The following is a 17,500-nucleotide window of genomic DNA, read 5'->3' as shown; positions in this document are numbered from 1 at the left end:
GCCTTCCTTAGATGTGGTAGCCGTTTCTCAGGCTCCCTCTCCGGAATCGAACCCTGATTCCCCGTTACCCGTTGCAACCATGGTAGTCCTAGATACTACCATCAAAAGTTGATAGGGCAGACATTTGAAAGATCTGTCGTCGGTACAAGACCATACGATCTGCATGTTATCTAGAGTTCAACCAATATAACGATCAATTGATCGCTTGGTTTTAGTCTAATAAAAGCACACGTCCCAGAAGGTCCGTGTTTTAATTGCATGTATTAGCTCTAGAATTACCACAGTTATCCAAGTAACTGTTAACGATCTAAGGAACCATAACTGATATAATGAGCCTTTTGCGGTTTCACTTTTAATTCGTGTGTACTTAGACATGCATGGCTTAATCTTTGAGACAAGCATATAACTACTGGCAGGATCAACCAGAATAATGTTATTTATTAAATGTGTTGTTAAAATAACGATAAGTTTTATGATTTTTAACAAACACATATTTTTAAATATTTAAAGATACTTGACAATATGATATATTTTTGAATAAAATAAATTAAAATACATATATTATTTGTGGTAACATTCTACGAATACGGCCATAATTTAATAGCGTTCATTTTCGTTTTTCATTAATTGAATATATTTAATAAATTTGTTCAAAAATATCTTTATTTTTACACTTACAAAATATATAATCACATTTGCTTTAATTTTGCTCATTTCAAAAGAAAATAAACATTTGTATTTTGATATTAAATTTAAAATTTAACTTGAATTTGACATTTAATGCGTGAAATTATATATCAAGTAAAACCATCATTCACATTAAGTGAGATGAGTGTTTTATAATTATAAGAAATTAATTCAATAATAATAATTTGATTTTAATAATGGAAAAATTTTTGCTCTATATAAGTGACATATTATTTAAGTTGCAAACATAACAAGATTTATGATGCATACTTATTTACTCTTCTTATATAAAAGGTTAAAGATTATGAACAATTAAACTAAGAACTAATTTAATGCCCATAATCTTTACTCAAGTATTAACGATAAATCCAAATATAACCAGTGAATAAACTTCAGCAGAGAGAACGATCCTAAGATCGTTTCATCATACACCTTAGAATACCTTGGTAGGCTTTTTCATTATCTTTTGCATTTGACATATTAACGTTGAAGTAGAGCAGCCTTCAACATGACTGAACAACCACTGTTCATCATGAGTAGGTTTTGTGCCACATACTCTCGAAATCGACCATTTATGTTTGAAGGTACCACTCAACAATAAATTTCATATGTATTTTTATAAATACCATCAAATTTCATTATAATAAATAAATAAATAGACATTGCCGATTATAAATGCATGAGACATATGTATTTGAGAAATGTACCGATATTACATATGACTGACCATGCTCGACATCACACCACCTAAGTAGGTTTTGTGCCACATACTCTCGAAATTGACCATTTATGTTTGAAGGTACCACTCAACAATAAATTTTCATATGTATTTTTATAAATACCATCAAATTTCATTATAATAAATAAATAAATAGACATTGCCGATTATAAATGCATAAGACATATGTATTTAAGAATTTTACCAATATTACATATGACTGACCATGCTCGACATCACACCACCTAAGTAGGTTTTGTGCCACATATCTCGAAATGGACCATTTATATATGAAGGTACCACTCAACAATAAATTTCATATGTATTTTTATAAATACCATCAAATTTCATTATAATAAATAAATAAATAGACATTGCCGATTATAAATGCATGAGACATATGTATTTAAGAATTTTACCAATATTACATATGACTGACCATGCTCGACATCACACCACCTAAGTAGGTTTTGTGCCACATACTCTCGAAATGGACCATTTATATATGAAGGTACCACTCAACAATAAATTTTCATATGTATTTTATAAATACCATCAAATTTCATTATAATAAATAAATAAATAGACATTGCCGATTATAATGCATGAGACATATGTATTAAGAATTTTACCAATATTACATATGACTGACCATGCTCGACATCACACCACCTAAGTAGGTTTTGTGCCACATACTCTCGAAATGACCATTTATATATGAAGGTACCACTCAACAATAAATTTCATATGTATTTTTATAAATACCATCAAATTTCATTATAATAAATAAATAAATAGACATTGCCGATTATAAATGCATGAGACATATGTATTTAAGAATTTTACCAATATTACATATGACTGACCATGCTCGACATCACACCACCTAAGTAGGTTTTGTGCCACATACTCTCGAAATGGACCATTTATATATGAAGGTACCACTCAACAATAAATTTTCATATGTATTTTTATAAATACCATCAAATTTCATTATAATAAATAAATAAATAGACATTGCCGATTATAAATGCATAAGACATATGTATTTAAGAATTTTACCAATATTACATATGACTGACCATGCTCGACATCACACCACCTAAGTAGGTTTTGTGCCACATACTCTCGAAATGGACCATTTATATATGAAGGTACCACTCAACAATAAATTTTCATATGTATTTTTATAAATACCATCAAATTCATTATAATAAATAAATAAATAGACATTGCCGATTATAAATGCATAAGACATATGTATTTAAGAATTTTACCAATATTACATATGACTGACCATGCTCGACATCACACCACCTAAGTAGGTTTTGTGCCACATACTCTCGAAATGACCATTTATTTGAAGGTACCACTCAACAATAAATTTTCATATGTATTTTTATAAATACCATCAAATTTCATTATAATAAATAAATAAATAGACATTGCCGATTATAAATGCATAAGACATATGTATTTAAGAATTTTACCAATATTACATATGACTGACCATGCTCGACATCACACCACCTAAGTAGGTTTTGTGCCACATACTCTCGAAATGGACCATTTATATATGAAGGTACCACTCAACAATAAATTTTCATATGTATTTTTATAAATACCATCAAATTTCATTATAATAAATAAATAAATAGACATTGCCGATTATAAATGCATGAGACATATGTATTTAAGAATTTTACCAATATTACATATGACTGACCATGCTCGACATCACACCACCTAAGTAGGTTTTGTGCCACATACTCTCGAAATTGACCATTTATGTTTGAAGGTACCACTCAACAATAAATTTTCATATGTATTTTATAAATACCATCAAATTTCATTATAATAAATAAATAAATAGACATTGCCGATTATAAATGCATAAGACATATGAATTTAAGAATTTTACCAATATAACATATGACTGACCATGCTCGACATCACACCACCTAAGTAGGTTTTGTGCCACATACTCTCGAAATTGACCATTTATGTTTGAAAGTACCACTCAATAATAAATTAACATTTTTTCCCCATACAATAAATGGGCGTTTTTAAGAAATCACCAAAGTATAAAACATTCGTATGTGATATGCATATTCCCATATGATATGGATGTTCCCATACGATAAATGGGCGATATTAATATTTTTAGTTTTTAGTAAAATTTTTTTTCATATATATAGTCGATATTAAATAAATCCCATACGTTATGATATATTTTCATATGATATGAAAAATTTTAAATGTTGAGTAAATTTTTTTTTTTTTCATATGAATGGGCGAAATTAAATAAATCCCATACGTTATGATATATTTTCATATGATATGAAAAATTTTAATGTTGAGTAAATTTTTTTTTTTTTTCATATGAATGGGCGAAATTAAATAAATCCCATACATTATGATATATATTTTCATATGATATGAAAAATTTTAAATGTTGAGTAAATTTTTTTTTTTTTCATATGAATGGGCGAAATTAAATAAATCGCATACGTTATGATATATTTTCATATGATATGAAAAATTTTAAATGTTGAGTAAATTTTTTTTTTCATATAAATGGGCGAAATTAAATAAATCCCATACGTTATGATATATATTTTCATATGATATGAAAAATTTTAAATGTTAAGTAAATTTTTTTTTTTCATATAAATGGGCGATATTAAATAAATCGCATACGTTATGATATATTTTCATATGATATGAGAAATTTTGAATGTTGAGTAAATTTTTTTTTTTTTCATATATATGGGCGATATTAAATAAATCCCATACGTTATGATATATTTTCATATGATATGAAAAATTTTAATGTTGAGTAAATTTTTTTTTTTCATATAAATTATGAAGATGACAGTTGGCACCGCCGTTTTCATTTATTAAAGTTATATACATATAACATTTTTTTTCTTTTGACCTTTTAATAGGTACAGTAGGAATCTCTTTAAATATATATATTGCGTCACTAAATAAATGACGATTCATTTGGCTACATTATGACGATCACAGTTGGAACCGCCGTTTTCGTTCTTTTAAGTTATATACATATAACATTATTTTTCCACCTTTCAATATGGACAGTAGGAGTTTCTTTAAATATATTTATTGTGTCTCTGAATAAATGACAATTCATTTGGCAACATTATGAAGATGACAGTTGGCACCGCCGTTTTCATTTATTAAAGTTATATACATATAACATTTTTTTCTTTTGACCTTTTAATAGGTACAGTAGGAATCTCTTTAAATATATATATTGCGTCACTAAATAAATGACGATTCATTTGGCTACATTATGACGATCACAGTTGAAACCGCCGTTTTCGTTCTTTTAAGTTATATACATATAACATTATTTTTCCACCTTTCAATATGGACAGTAGGAGTTTCTTTAAAAATATTTATTGTATCTCTGAATAAATGACAATTCATTTGGCAACATTATGAAGATGACAGTTGGCACCGCCGTTTTCATTTATTAAAGTTATATACATATAACATTTTTTTCTTTTGACCTTTTAATAGGTACAGTAGGAATCTCTTTAAATATATATATTGCGTCACTAAATAAATGACGATTCATTTGGCTACATTATGACGAACACAGTTTGAAACGCCGTATTCGTTCTTTTAACTTATATATATATATAACTTTTTTTTTCACCCATTTAAACATGAAGAGTAGGAATCTCTTAAAGTACATTCATTGCGTCACTAAAGAAATGACGATACATTTGGCTACCTAAAAAAAAAAGAGGATAGAAATGGACTTATTATTATATGAAATACTCTTCCATATAATAATAGTACATCAGCAATTTAAAAAAATCGAATCATCAAGCAAAGGATAAGCTTCAGTGGATCGCAGTATGGCAGCTGCTCAACCACTTACAACACCTTGCCTGTTACAAAAGTCGTTTACAATTGATTCTAGGCTTTGTCATTGTATTAAATAATGTTTTAATAAGTAACTAGCGCGGCATCAGGTGATCGAAGATCCTCCCAATTTACTATGTTACAAATAACATTGGCATCACATCCATTGTCGTTTATAAAATAAACTTTTAATGGTTTAGAAGCCATACAATGCAAATTGCCCCTTATTTATCATTGCAGTCCAGCACGGATACGACCTTAGAGGCGTTCAGGCATAATCCAACGGACGTAGCGTCATACCACTGTTCGCTCGAACAAGTATTGTGCCATTGGTCCGTACCTGCGGTTCCTCTCGTACTACGCAGGAATGCTGTCGCAACAACGTTTTGTCATTAGTAGGGTAAAACTAACCTGTCTCACGACGGTCTAAACCCAGCTCACGTTCCCTTGCATGGGTGAACAATCCAACGCTTGGTGAATTTTGCTTCACAATGATAGGAAGAGCCGACATCGAAGGATCAAAAAGCGACGTCGCTATGAACGCTTGGCCGCCACAAGCCAGTTATCCCTATGGTAACTTTTCTGACACCTCTTGTTAAAAACTCTTTAAACCAAAAGGATCGATAGGCCGAGCTTTTGCTGTCCCTGTGTGTACTGAACACCGAGATCAAGTCAGCATTTGCCCTTTTGCTCTATGTGTGGTTTCTGTCCGCACTGAGCTGGCCTTGGGACACCTCCGTTATTATTTGAGAGATGTACCGCCCCAGTCAAACTCCCTACCTGGCAATGTCCTTGAATTGGATCATACCTGAGTAATTGGAGTTATACCAAATATTTCAAATTAAAAATACATAAATGCACTCTCTCATTAAAGAATTTGTTTGCGATTATATAACAAACTCGTGATACTTTGATCAAGAAGCTTGCATCAAAACCCAATACCATAAGATATAATAAATATATCCGTATAATGGCTAGGAAATGATACACGTTCCATTTAATCAAGTAAGTAAGGAAACAATAAGAGTAGTGGTATTTCATTGGCGATATCAAACACAAGGAATAATATCTCCCACTTATTCTACACCTCTTATGTCTCCTTACACTGCCAGATTAGAGTCAAGCTCAAAAGGGTCTTCTTTCCCCGCTAATTATTCCAAGCCCGTTCCCTTGGCTGTGGTTTCGCTAGATAGTAGATAGGGACAGTAGGAATCTCGTTAATCCATTCATGCGCGTCACTAATTAGATGACGAGGCATTTGGCTATTTTTTTTTTTTTTTTTTTTTTTTTGATCGCCGAGGAAGGAAATCTTCTAAAGATACGAGCAACCAACTACTGGACAATCTCGTATGCACGATTCACTGCATCACCGGGACAATGAAGTCCCACAGCGCCTACGTACTAAAACCACCTCTTTATGACAATGCGATGTTTGTACCTTTTTAGATGTAATGCCAAGGTAGCAGGCAAAAGTATAAGAAAAGCTAGAGGTTAGTACATCTAGCTTCGAGTATACCCAGCACAATACATGAAATATTTGAAGGACGTCACTCCGCCATTTACTGCTCTGACGCTGATGAGTTTGGTATCTTCAGCGATGAGGAGATCCTTTGCAATCAATCGTTTTACCGACTGACCACTCCAGATTCCTCTCCAGTTGAGTGTAACGGAATGAAACTCGATTTCACCTGTCGCTCCGAAAAATCGCCGCATTTGTGATCTTATGTCAGCTCTGTCGTACCTTTCGACCTTGCGCTGGTGCGCTTGGTCTAAGGAATGTCCGTCTGTCACAACCTGAACGTCTATCACATAAATGTGATTCTGTCGGATTCCCACCAGGTCCGGTTTATTTAAGCCCGAGTCGCATTGCAGACTTGGTTCGACATGGACAACGCAGCCTTTCCGTTCAAGTCCCCGCTTGACGGCATTTACTACGCTGTTGTGTCTAGCTACCCGCCTCCCATGCGTACGATAGCATTTTTGCAAGATGTGGTTTGTTGTCTCGGGAGCATCACATCCTGCACGACACCGTCTCTCCAATTCGTGCCTTCCCCTCGTCGTACGAGACTTCGAGGGTAGGGCATTTATCCGCAATTTGACACCGTGCAAATATTCCTTTCCTGTTAGCAAGCGCGTGGGCTGACTCACCCATCCATGTTGCGGGCCATAATGACCTGCTTCACGGAGACCGCAACCATCAACAGACATGTACAATCTATTTGCGAAATACGAGTCAATCTCTGGACGCGAACACAGCTGCACATTTTCCGCCTTTAATCTATCTCGAGCCCTTTGCAATTCGTCGTCAATGAAAGAGCTAGCTACCTCGGATTGTTCGAGGTGGGGCCATTTAATATTGCTCAATCGCTTCAGACGCAGCATCGGTGCTATCCATCTAATTGACGGAATCCCGAGACCCCCACAAGTGTGGGGGGCGTGAAAGTAAGCAACTGGTACATCCAGTGGGAGATCTAACCATCTCCTTACGAATTGCCGTACCAATCTGTCACATTTTCTTAGGACGCCTATCATCACACTCCCAAGTGTTAGTTGGTGATAGAGTTGTGGGATAAGGACAGTCCTAAGTGCAAATAACTTCTGTTGTGGTTTCAGAGGGGCTCTTGTTAATCTTAACAGCTTCGGACCGAGGTCGTCTGCTGGACTATACCGAGCCCGCCCATCCGCAGTGAACCGGATACCTAAATACTTCCACTCTTCAGTACGCTTCAATGAAGGACACTCGCGCTCACCTACACAAAAGCTCCGTCGTTCTACGACAGTACACTTCTGCTTGGCTTGCCCCTTTATACTGACAGTGAAGCACTTATCAGCATTAAGGGAGAGTCCCACGGAGGCTAGGAAGCCTACCGTGGTATCCAACAATGTTTGAAGCCCCATCGGAGTTTCCGCAAATAGCACCAGATCATCCGCGAACGCTGCCGCGCTTGTCATGGTATTTCCGACTTTGGCACCAATCTCTCTGGGGTAGGACCTAAGTAATCTATCAATGATAAGATTAAATAATAGTGGAGACAGAGGGTCACCTTGCTTAACGCCCCGCGCGGGTATAAACACCTCTGAACTCCATCCTGCCCCATTGAGGGAGGTTCCGCCGCCCTTATACTGTTCTTCTATGAAGCTGACAAAGTTTGTTGGAGCACCATAGGCCTGTAAAGTCTTGATAATGGCCTGGTGTGATACTGAGTCAAAAGCCTTGCTGACATCCACCGTCGCAAGGTAACATGACTTCCACCGTTTATGGTGCTCCCGCAAAATGAGATCAACCAACGTCGCATTATCAGCACACCCATCGGTAGGTAGGAAACCGCGCTGCCTTGGATCCCAGTTGACTTTAGAAGCCAATCGAGAAGCCAGAACAGCGTTTAATTGCCTGACCAAAACCGAGGGGACTGTTATTGGACGAAAGTCTTGCGGTCGATTTGCCGTCACAGTCTTCGGAATGAAGATAGTTCTGGCCAGTCGGGTAGAGAATGGTATTTTGCCGCACCAGAGAATCAGGTTCATTATGCGTAGCATAATGCCTAAGGGTACACTCCTGGCTGTTCTTGGAGTGATACCGTCAGGACCCGGAGCACTTGACAACTTTAACTTATTTTCCCTCAGGTCGCGTGGCGTTATCGCTGACCAAACCGTCTCAAGCGAATGTTCCATACGGAATCTTGTGTTATCGCAAGAGCATGTGCTGGGATTCGTCATTACTTGTTTCCAATAGGGTTCCATTATCTCTTGGTTTGGCATAACCGACTCATCTGTTCCATCAAGCAAGGATTTAATGCATCTCCCAGTATTCTTATCCCAACGACGCTGAACCTGTGCGTACTCTTGTTGTCTTAACTGTCTCCTAGTTCGAGGTCTTCGCAAATTGCTCCGACCGATGGTGTGTGGTTCGTTTGGTAATGGAAATACTTCCAGGAGATAGTTGGATAAGCATTGGAGAGTGGTTTCCTTCCCTACGGCCTGCGCCCTATCTACGATAGTTTGCAAGACCTGGGCTCTCCACCGGGGACTACATTCTACGGGGCGATAGCCCTGTAGTATCCGCATGATTTCCCAGTTCGACTGTTCTTCTGATGGATTGATTGGTTGCGCTTCCGACGATGATACTTGGTGGTTTCGCTCGAGTAAACTAGGGCGAGGCTGTGAGGTAATAGAGTCCAACGCTTCTGGGGTGGGAGTAGATTGCCCTCTGATCTGCTCCAGTTTTGCCTTATATTCACCCCTCTTCCGAAAACATTTAATTGCTTCGGAGCTACGGTGAGTAAATACTTCCGCTAGCTTCTTATTAGGAAATCTCAAATTACCACTTGCTTCGAGCTCCACCTCCTTTCTCGCCATCATCCACGCTCTCTCCTCATCGAGACTCCACGCTTCTATCTATTCGTCTTTGTTTTACATGTACCAGTTCTTATTGGAGCCCATACCTCTGCTAACTGATCCTAATATAGTTACTCCCGCCGTTGACCCGCGCTTACTTGAATTTCTTCACTTTGACATTCAGAGCACTGGGCAGAAATCACATTGTGTCAACACCCGCTAGGGCCATCACAATGCTTTGTTTTAATTAGACAGTCGGATTCCCCAAGTCCGTGCCAGTTCTGAATTGATTGTTAATTGATAATCGTTATAATTTAAAAGAACTAATTAAAAATTAGTATTCTTAAAAATTTTAGCAAGAAAGTTCCACAATTGGCTACGTAACTAACTATCCGGGGAACAAATAACTATCATAAATGATAGAAACTCTATTTACCCAGAACGAGCACATAAACCATGTTATTGTTTCCCAATCAAGCCCGACTATCTCAATCTTCAGAGCCAATCCTTATCCCGAAGTTACGGATCTAATTTGCCGACTTCCCTTACCTACATTATTCTATCGACTAGAGACTCTTCACCTTGGAGACCAGCTGCGGATATTGGTACGGCCTGTTGAGAAGTTTGCGTATCCCCACCATAAATTTTCAAGGTCCGAGGAGAAAATATCGACACAACAGTATATGTCATGCTCTTCTAGCCCATCTACCATATCTCTCTGCGAAAGACTTCCATGGTAGTACGGCTATAAAACAGAAAAGAAAACTCTTCCGATACCTCTCGACGGCTTCTTTATGGTCGTTCCTGTTGCCAGGATGAGCACGAGGCCCATATTTAATAACAAACGGATACTCAACAGGTTACGGAATTGGAACCGTATTCCCTTTCGTTCAAAATTATTCAAGTGTTTTATTATTTATTATTTCATTTGACATTTTTAAAACTTGAAAATTTTCGGCTTTCGCCTTGAACTTAGGACCGACTAACTCGTGATCAACCACTGTTCACACGAAACCCTTCTCCACTTCAGTCCTCCAAGGTCTCATTCGATTATTTGCTACTACCACCAAGATCTGTACCAATGGCGGCTCCATGCAGGCTTACGCCAAACACTTCTAAGCACACCATTGTACCTTCCTACTCACTAAAGTTTCAAAATTTATATTATAAATAATATAAATCATCTACTTTAGCGGTAATGTATAGGTATACAACTTAAGCGCCATCCATTTTAAGGGCTAGTTGCTTCGGCAGGTGAGTTGTTACACACTCCTTAGCGGATTTCGACTTCCATGATCACCGTCCTGCTGTTTTAAGCAACCAACGCCTTTCATGGTTTCTGTATGAGTTGTTAATTTGGGCACCGTAACATTACGTTTGGTTCATCCCACAGCGCCAGTTCTGCTTACCAAAAGTGGCCCACTGGGCACAATATATCATAACCTTAAACTTCATATCAAGAAAGTTAAGGTTCTTACCCATTTAAAGTTTGAGAATAGGTTAAGATCGTTTCGACCCTAAGGCCTCTAATCATTCGCTTTACCAGATAAGATTATTTTATATAACATTTAAATGCACCAGCTATCCTGAGGGAAACTTCGGAAGGAACCAGCTACTAGATGGTTCGATTGGTCTTTCGCCCCTATACTCAATTCTGACAATCGATTTGCACGTCAGAACTGTTTCGGTCTTCCATCAGGGTTTCCCCTGACTTCAACCTGATCAAGTATAGTTCACCATCTTTCGGGTCACAGCATATATGCTCAAGGTACGTTCCAGTTAGAGGTATAAATAATATAAATATCATTATACATAACTATATAGAACGCCCCGGGATTGTGTTAATTATCTATAAATAGTTAAAAAACTAATCCCATTATTAGTCAAGTTAATTATGCTATTAGGTTTATATCCCAATAACTTGCACATATGTTAGACTCCTTGGTCCGTGTTTCAAGACGGGTCCCGAAGGTATCCTGAATCTTTCGCATTGTTAATCATACAAGTGCATATAATAAACACAGAAAATCAATGATAATCATGCTATTATATAATTCCGAAAAATTAACGCACTGTATTCATATAAATCTATCAACACTTTATCAAATTAATGACATTTATTCTATGTTAAAATGCAAGCAAAATAATTTAAATAAACTATAAGTCATATTTTATGATAAATTTGGTTTATGTTAATAGATTACAATGTCCTTATATGGAAAAAATGCACACTATTATTATAATATTATTAAAATATTAAAACTCTAATGATGAATTTTCCATAATGGATATTCAGGTTCATCGGGCTTAACCTCTAAGCAGTTTCACGTACTATTTAACTCTCTATTCAGAGTTCTTTTCAACTTTCCCTCACGGTACTTGTTTACTATCGGTCTCATGGTTATATTTAGTTTTAGATGGAGTTTACCACCCACTTAGTGCTGCACTATCAAGCAACACGACTCTTTGGAAACACCATCTAGTAATCATTAACGTTATACGGGCCTGGCACCCTCTATGGGTAAATGGCCTCATTTAAGAAGGACTTAAATCATTAATTTCTCATACTAGAATATTGATGCTCCATACACTGCATCTCACATTTGCCATAAAGACAAAGTGACTTAGTGCTGAACTATTTTCTTTTCGCTCGCCGCTACTAAGAAAATCCTTGTTAGTTTCTTTTCCTCCCCTAATTAATATGCTTAAATTCAGGGGGTAGTCCCATATGAGTTGAGGTTGTATATACACACAAATATATTATTTAATATATTAAAACCATTGTTAATTTTTACTTTAAGTGAAGAATAATATTATGACACAATTATTTTTTCATTTCATATCATTAATAAGAGGCAATTCTAGATTAAAATTTAATATTTTTTATGCTAGACATTCCTCAGTATCATTTGATTTGAAAAAGAAAATTATACATCTTCGTTTTTCTCATACATATGTGAGCCAATGTGTTTCAATTATTATTAATATTATGAATATACATATATATCCAATAATATACCATATGCTTTAATATTTCGTAAAATATTAAAACAACTTATTTAGCATAGTCTTACAACCCTCAACCATATGTAGTCCAAGCAGCACTCTAAAATTAATTAAAGTACCATAACAGCATGGACTGCGATATGCGTTCAAAATGTCGATGTTCATGTGTCCTGCAGTTCACACGATGACGCACAGTTTGCTGCGTTCTTCATCGACCCATGAGCCGAGTGATCCACCGCTTAGAGTGATTATTAAATTGTTTGTTTATTTCATTACGTCAATAATATTTTTATTGAAAGAAATTAAAAATACACCATTTTACTGGCATATATCAATTCCTTCAATAAAATCTTAACCCAAACGAATGCTGCGAAATGTCTTAGTTAACATAAGTGATTGAATACTGGACTTGACAAAATTTAAAAACTTGAAATTTAAAGTAAACTATCAATTTATGTAAAACGTTAACCTTAAATGCAGGTACAACATTGTACATTTGGGATGTTGCTTTAACCAATGTATGCCCAAACCAACAATGGCCAATACATTACGCAACGCCTGTATATTATGGTACATATACACGCAGATAAATAAAGATATACAAAAATCATTTTCAATCTCCGATCGGAATACATAATTCAAGAAGAGTTAATATATTTTTTTTCTACCGTCAATTGTTATATATTTATACTCATTTTACTTTATTTAAATTTAATTTAATTTAATTTAATTTAATTTTTCAAATCAAATATTGTTTTAAATCGACTTCCCCTGATCAGATTTAATAATAATAATAATCAATTTCATTTTCATTTTATGCTCTCATCTTCAATTTCATTTTCATTTTATATATCTTTATATTAATTTGGTATTTATTTATTTTAATAACGGTTGGAAAATACAATAATGATCCTTCCGCAGGTTCACCTACGGAAACCTTGTTACGACTTTTACTTCCTCTAAATAATCAAGTTCGGTCAACTTTTGCGAAACAACCGTAACACGCAAGGCGTCACAGTGATCACGTCCGGAGACCTCACTAAATAATTCAATCGGTAGTAGCGACGGGCGGTGTGCACAAAGGGCAGGGACGTAATCAATGCGAGTTAATGACTCACACTTACTAGGAATTCCAAGTTCATGTGAACAGTTTCAGTTCACAATCCCAAGCATGAAAGTGGTTCAGCGGTTTACCCGGACCTCTCGGTCTAGGAAATACACGTTGATACTTTCATTGTAGCGCGCGTGCAGCCCAGGACATCTAAGGGCATCACAGACCTGTTATTGCTCAATCTCATTATTGCTAGACGCAATTTGTCCATTTAAGAAGCTAGTGTCCTTATAATGGGACAAACCAACAGGTACGGCTCCACTTATATAAACACATTCAAACACAATAAACATTTTACTGCTACCATGAATGAAGGCAATATAAGCTTCAACACCATAATCCTGAAGATATCTATTTAATATATTTGAGTCTCGTTCGTTATCGGAATTAACCAGACAAATCACTCCACGAACTAAGAACGGCCATGCACCACCACCCATAGATTCGAGAAAGAGCTATCAATCTGTCTTACACACTTATGTTCGGACCTGGTAAGTTTTCCCGTGTTGAGTCAAATTAAGCCGCAGGCTCCACTCCTGGTGGTGCCCTTCCGTCAATTCCTTTAAGTTTCAGCTTTGCAACCATACTTCCCCCGGAGCCCAAAAGCTTTGGTTTCCCGGGAAGCGACTGAGAGAGCCATAAAAGTAGCTACACCCAATTGCTAGCTGGCATCGTTTATGGTTAGAACTAGGGCGGTATCTGATCGCCTTCGAACCTCTAACTTTCGTTCTTGATTAATGAAAACATCTTTGGCAAATGCTTTCGCTTAAGTTAGTCTTACGACGGTCCAAGAATTTCACCTCTCGCGTCGTAATACTAATGCCCCCAAACTGCTTCTATTAATCATTACCTCTTGATCTGAAAACCAATGAAAGCAGAACAGAGGTCTTATTTCATTATCCCATGCACAGAATATTCAGGCATTTGAAGCCTGCTTTAAGCACTCTAATTTGTTCAAAGTAATTGTACCGGCCCACAAAAACACTCGATTAAGAGCACTAATGTAGGTTTTTAAATAGGAGGAATATATAAAAAAGTACAAGTACTTAATTACATATAAGAACTCCACCGATAATACGCTTACATACATAAAGGTATAGTACTAACTACAAATGTATGTTGTACTACCCGTATGAAGCACAAGTTCAACTACGAACGTTTTAACCGCAACAACTTTAATATACGCTATTGGAGCTGGAATTACCGCGGCTGCTGGCACCAGACTTGCCCTCCAATTGGTCCTTGTTAAAGGATTTAAAGTGTACTCATTCCAATTACAGGGCCTCGGATATGAGTCCTGTATTGTTATTTTTCGTCACTACCTCCCCGAGCTGGGAGTGGGTAATTTACGCGCCTGCTGCCTTCCTTAGATGTGGTAGCCGTTTCTCAGGCTCCCTCTCCGGAATCGAACCCTGATTCCCCGTTACCCGTTGCAACCATGGTAGTCCTAGATACTACCATCAAAAGTTGATAGGGCAGACATTTGAAAGATCTGTCGTCGGTACAAGACCATACGATCTGCATGTTATCTAGAGTTCAACCAATATAACGATCAATTGATCGCTTGGTTTTAGTCTAATAAAAGCACACGTCCCAGAAGGTCCGTGTTTTAATTGCATGTATTAGCTCTAGAATTACCACAGTTATCCAAGTAACTGTTAACGATCTAAGGAACCATAACTGATATAATGAGCCTTTTGCGGTTTCACTTTTAATTCGTGTGTACTTAGACATGCATGGCTTAATCTTTGAGACAAGCATATAACTACTGGCAGGATCAACCAGAATAATGTTATTTATTAAATGTGTTGTTAAAATAACGATAAGTTTTATGATTTTAACAAACACATATTTTTAAATATTTAAAGATACTTGACAATATGATATATTTTTGAATAAAATAAATTAAAATACATATATTATTTGTGGTAACATTCTACGAATACGGCCATAATTTAATAGCGTTCATTTTCGTTTTTCATTAATTGAATATATTTAATAAATTTGTTCAAAAATATCTTTATTTTTACACTTAAAAATATATAATCACATTTGCTTTAATTTTGCTCATCAAAAGAAATAAACATTATGTATTGATATTAAATTAAAATTTAACTTGAATTTGACATTTAATGCGTGGAAATTATATATCAAGTTAAACCATCATTCACATTAAGTGAGATGATATAATTATAAGAAATTAATTCATAATAATAATGCGTGACATATTATAAGTTATCATGCATAACTTATTTAAAGATGAACTTATATAATTTAATGGATTATAAACTTATTTTGCACTATTATAATAATCCTTGGTAGGCTTTTCATTATTTTTGCCATTTGACATATTAACGTTGAAGTAGAGCAGCCTTCACATGACTGAACAACCACTGTTCCATCATGAGTAGGTTTTGTGCACAAATACTCTCGAAATCGGAAACCATTTATGTTGAAGGTACCACTCAACAATAAATTTTCATATGTATTTTTTAAATAAATCGAATCAATTTCATATAATAAATAAATAAATAAGACATTGGCCGATTATAAATGCATGAAGACATATGTATTTGAAGAATGTACCGAATATTAACATATGGACTGACCATGCCGACATCACACCACCTAAGTAGGTTTTGTGCCACATATCTCGAAATTGCACCATTTAATGTTTGGAAAACGGTACACTCAACAATAATTTTTCATATGTATTTTTATAACACATCAAAAATTTCATTATATAAATAAATAAAATAGACATTGCCGATTATAAATGCATAAAGACATATGTATTTAGAATTTTTACCAATATTACATATGACTGACCCTGCTTCCGACAATCACACACCTAAGTAGGTTTTTGTGCCACATATTCTCCGAAATGGTACCATATTTTATATATGGGAAGTCCACTTCAACAATAAAAATTTTCATATGTATTTTTTATAAATACCATCAAATTTCATTATAATAAATAAATAAATAGACATTGCCGATTATAAATGCATGAGACATATGTATTTTAAGAAATTTACCAATATTACATATGACTGACCATGCTCGACATCACACCACCTAAGTAGGTTTTGTGCACATACTCTCGAAATGGACCATTTATATATGAAGGTACCACTCAACAATAAATTTTCATATGTATTTTTATAATACCATCAAATTTCATTATAATAAATAAATAAATAGACATTGCCGATTATAGAATGCATGAGACATATGTTTTAAGAATTTTACCAATATTACATATGATGACCATGCCTCGCACACACCACCTAAGTAAAGGTTTTTTGTGCCACATACTCTCGAAATGGACCATTTTATATAATGAAGGTACCACTCAACAATAAATTTTCATATGTATTTTTAAATACCATCAAATTTCATTATAAATAAATAAATAAATAGACATTGCCGATTATAAAATGCATGAGACATATGTTTAAGAATTTACCAATATTACATATGACTGACCATGCTTCGACATCAACCACCTAAGTAGGTTGTGCCACATACTCTCGAAATGGACCATTTATATATGAATGGTACCACTCAACAATAATTTTCATATGTATTTTATAAATACCATCAAATTTCATTATAATAAAAAAATAAATAGACAATGCCGATTAAAATGCATAAGACATATGTATTTAAGAATTTTACCAATATTAATATGACTGACCATGCTCGACATCACACCACCTAAAGTAGGTTTTGTGCCAATACTC

General features: G+C 35.2%; 3 non-coding genes and 1 pseudogene across 3 annotated transcripts in view; all 4 read right to left on the bottom strand.

The window, feature by feature from the left end:
• The window catches only part of LOC124460801, a 1,995-nt gene extending 1,566 nt beyond the window's left edge, over positions 1-429 (bottom strand). Inside the window, exon 1 of the ribosomal RNA XR_006954798.1 lies at positions 1-429. This exon is cut by the window's left edge and continues 1,566 nt beyond it. This is a non-coding gene — a ribosomal RNA (small subunit ribosomal RNA).
• A 4,825-nt stretch (positions 430-5,254) lies between these two features.
• LOC124460802 lies at positions 5,255-12,379 on the bottom strand (annotated as a pseudogene).
• Positions 12,380-12,710: 331 nt separating this feature from the next.
• On the bottom strand, positions 12,711-12,890 carry LOC6637798. Its single transcript, XR_006954794.1, has one exon. It is a non-coding gene; the product is annotated as a 5.8S ribosomal RNA (ribosomal RNA).
• Positions 12,891-13,547: 657 nt separating this feature from the next.
• Positions 13,548-15,542, bottom strand: LOC124460800. The gene has a single exon (XR_006954797.1). It is a non-coding gene; the product is annotated as a small subunit ribosomal RNA (ribosomal RNA).
• Positions 15,543-17,500: the final 1,958 nt, after the last annotated feature.

This window comes from Drosophila willistoni, unplaced genomic scaffold (assembly GCF_018902025.1).
Source record: "Drosophila willistoni isolate 14030-0811.24 unplaced genomic scaffold, UCI_dwil_1.1 Seg115.1, whole genome shotgun sequence".
Classification (NCBI taxonomy): Eukaryota; Metazoa; Arthropoda; class Insecta; order Diptera; family Drosophilidae; genus Drosophila; species Drosophila willistoni.
The sequence above is the reverse complement of the archived record's forward strand: the minus strand, read 5'-3'. Positions and strand labels throughout refer to the sequence as shown.